This window comes from Myotis davidii, unplaced genomic scaffold, assembly GCF_000327345.1.
Source record: "Myotis davidii unplaced genomic scaffold, ASM32734v1 scaffold1286, whole genome shotgun sequence".
Lineage (NCBI taxonomy): Eukaryota > Metazoa > Chordata > Mammalia > Chiroptera > Vespertilionidae > Myotis > Myotis davidii.
Genome location: NW_006296619.1, coordinates 784,653 through 788,439, shown reverse-complemented (window position 1 = coordinate 788,439; position 3,787 = coordinate 784,653).

Sequence of the window (3,787 nt, the reverse complement as noted above, 5' to 3'; positions counted from 1 at the left end):
AAGAGCTTCACAGATAAGGAAAAGCTAAAGGAGTTCATCACCACCAAACCAGTATTATATGAAATGCTGAAAGGTATCCTTTAAGAAGAGGAAGAAGAAGAAAAAGGTAAAGATACAAATGATGAACAACAAACATGCATCTATCAACCAGTGAATCTAAGAATCAAGTGAATAAATAATCTGATGAACATAATGAACTGGTGATTATAACAGAATCAGGGACATAGAAAGGGAATGGACTCACTATTCTTTGGGGGGGAAGGGTTTTGGGAGATGTGGGAAGAGACTGGACAAAAATCGTGCACCTATGGATGAGGACAGTGGGTGGGGTAAGGGCAGAGGGTGGGGTGGGAACTGGGAGGAGGGGAGCTATGGGGGGAAAGAAAGAGGAACAAATGTAATAATCTGAACAATAAAGAATTAATAAAATAAAATTAAATTTAAAAAGATAGTGAAAAATAAAACACTGGGAACAAAGTGCAGCATAGGGAATATAGCCAATAATGTTGTATTAACTATGTTTGCTATCGGATGGGTAATAGACTGATCAGAGCAATAACTTTGTAAGTTATATAAATGTCCATCCACTATGTTGTTCGCCTGAAACTAATATAATATTTTATGCCAAATGTAACTGAAAATTAAGAATAAAGAAAATGTACTAACAAAATACAAATGTTAAATACATTAGAAAATATGGCAAAACAGCATTTAATTAGAGCGACAATTTTTTTTTAAATTTTGGAGATACAATAACTCGGGAAGTTTAATACACAGAGAGTCTCTCTATCTTTTAAAATGAGGTACAATTTACAAACACACAGATCTTAAGTTACAGTTCCCTGGGGTTGAAACAAGCTTATATTCATGGAACCTAGATCCTTTAAAAAAAAATAGAACAATAATATCACTTCTGATAGCACTTCACAAATGTTAACTCATTTAACTTAAAAAAAGAAGAAAGAAAACACCAGAAACTAGTAAGAGTGGGTAGCATTATTCACTCTACCTGCAGATGAGGAAACTGAAGCACAAAGACTAGACAACTGGGCAAAGACAACTAGTAAATGGATCCAACCCTGGGACACAACCAGATTCCCAAACTTGGAGAACCAGCTCTCTGAATATGCCACCCAGAGGGAATAATTGAATGCCTCTGGAACCCACACCAGCTTACAGAGCTCTCCACCTCCCCATCCTCCATCCCCAGCTTTCCAAAGAGCAAGGTCCACATTACAAGCTTCAGCTTAATGATTCCTGTTCTCCCTTTTTTCCTACAACAAAATGACATTGGTGGTTTTAGAGAAGAAGTGTTGAGCTTATTTAGTGATACTTGGACCACGGGAAAGGGAATCTGTTCCATTTGATAGACAATGTTTCTGCACCTACTATGTACATAGCAGATGTGCAGTGGAAAAATTCTCAGGAGGACTAAGTCAGTTCTCCATTCTGAATGAATAAATGTTATGAAGGGATTTTGGAAGTGGGTGGGTGAAAGGAGAGGTAATAACATTGGCAAGAAAGGATTCTTGGTCCAAGTAACATCAATTTAGCGCCTAGTGTATAGAGATATTATGCAGACATTATTTTGTATTTTGGGGGGGAAACAGTCTAAAGGAGGCAGCTTGTTCCTGGGATAAATGTTAACCAGGAGAGTAAAGTACTCTATTAAAATCAGAGAGAAAATATTCAGACCAGATGTACTGTTCATTTAAATCATGTGCGTGTGGGGGTGGGAGAGGGTGGGGGCAGTAATTTAAAAGATTTTATCTATAATGCTCTGACCATAAATGGGCTTTTTAACTTTTAAATTTTTTGTTTAATATATTTGAATATTATTTAAAGTTTAAAAATAAGCTTTTCATCCAGCAGTTCCACTTCCAAAAACTTTATCTTAAGAAAATAAACATGGATATATATTTACAGAATCTGTTCAACAGAAATTTACTAACAATAGAGAAAAACAGTTAGCAACCCTAATGTCCAACAATAGGAGACTGGTTCAAAATATGTATGGTTATGCATACAATGGAATAATAAAATATAACCTATATTATTTATAATAATGAAATATATATTCACTATATATAGATACTTTTTAACATTCATGTTCTAAAATATTTGATGATATGGATTATGTCATTTTAAATTTAGAAACAAGTTACAAAATTATATATATATATCATGCCCTTATTTTTGTAAAAAATAAAACAATGTATAAAAACAAATGGCTATATATTGTCAAGGTAATATGTATCCATATTAACTGGATAGTGGAATTTTTCTTTCTTTATAAAATAGTTTTTAATATTTTATTTCCCTTCTAAATTTTATTTTCTATATTCTTAAAATTCTCATGTATATTATATATTGAATTATATAAACACAGATATACATATTAGAATTAAAAACCATGTACTATTTTCTGTTCCACATTTTCTCCTTTTGTTTTAATACTGTCCCTTGTGCATGCCTGTGTTGTATCATAGTTCTTATGGTAATGGCTCCTTGCAGTTGCAATACACTAACAGATCATAATTTATCTAACCTTATCCCAGTGTTTTATTTTTTCCTATTTGTTGATGTTGCTTTATAAAACTGCTCTCTACAACTCATTTTCCTTGTTTGAGTTGTTCCTATTGAAGACATTTTCAGTAAGGGGAAGACAGGGTCTAAAGCGCCTTCTTTGTGGACTTTGCCCACTGCCAAGGCTGAAAGCTCACATACTAGTGAGTTGTTTTAGACTGGAGTCACTAAAGTTTCAGAAATATTGAGGATGAAGGAAATTTTCTCCCTCTTAAGTATGATCAAGGTTTCATGGGCTTATAATCTGTTAAATCTGTAGACTTGTTCACATTACATGCTTTTAATTATGTCCATTTAAATTACTCAGCGTTGAAGCTGTTTTTAAAAGAGACAACAAAAATCATGATGCCAGCAAAGACTATCCTCTTCCCAAACTCAGAAGTAGCCTTAGAGAGGATAAAATGGCTGGCAAGCAACTAAGGGTATGGGACAGGACACATGCACATGGAAAAGTCAAGAACATTGAGTTGTGCAAACAATTTTAACCCTGGTCAAACGGCAGGTGCCAAAGAGTAAATGAGATCTTTGGAACCAGAAATCTTTTCCCATTGAAAGCGACTACCACTGGTTCTATCTGTACAAGTCTCTGTAGCTGATCATTCCCACAGGGCCTGTGCTTCTTAACTTATCTCTCACCCATATACAGGTTAAGGCAAACCAAGCATACCGATGAGATTATGCAAAACACAGAGTTAACTCTCTATTTTTCTCAATAAGTACTTTACATATTTAAAAATCTTTTTATTGACTTTTCACAAAGAGAGAGAGAGAGAGAGAGAGAGAGAGAGAGAGAGAGAAAGAAAGAGAGAGAGAAAGAAAGGGAGAGAGAAAGAAAGGGAGAAAGAAAGAAACATTCTGGCCAGAGTTCTGGGAAACCAGAGTGCCTCAGCACTAAAGGGCTGAGTACATCAAACAATCTTTTCGCTGCTTCCTTCAGGGAATGATGATAATCATGACACACAAATACTATTGTGTGCCAGGCACTAAGAAATTCACATAGGCTTTTTTACTCACTTGGTGCCAGTGCCTGGATTACTCATTTAATCCCCACAAACTGTCTCTCACATAAGTGTTGGTGTTATTCTCAGGACACTATTCACACTAAAAGCTCTCACACTGTGCGCTCAGTTAAAGCTACACCCATTTCTTTAAAAAAAAAAAAATCCAATGGGCTGAACTGAAATACTGTGTGGTTAGCTGC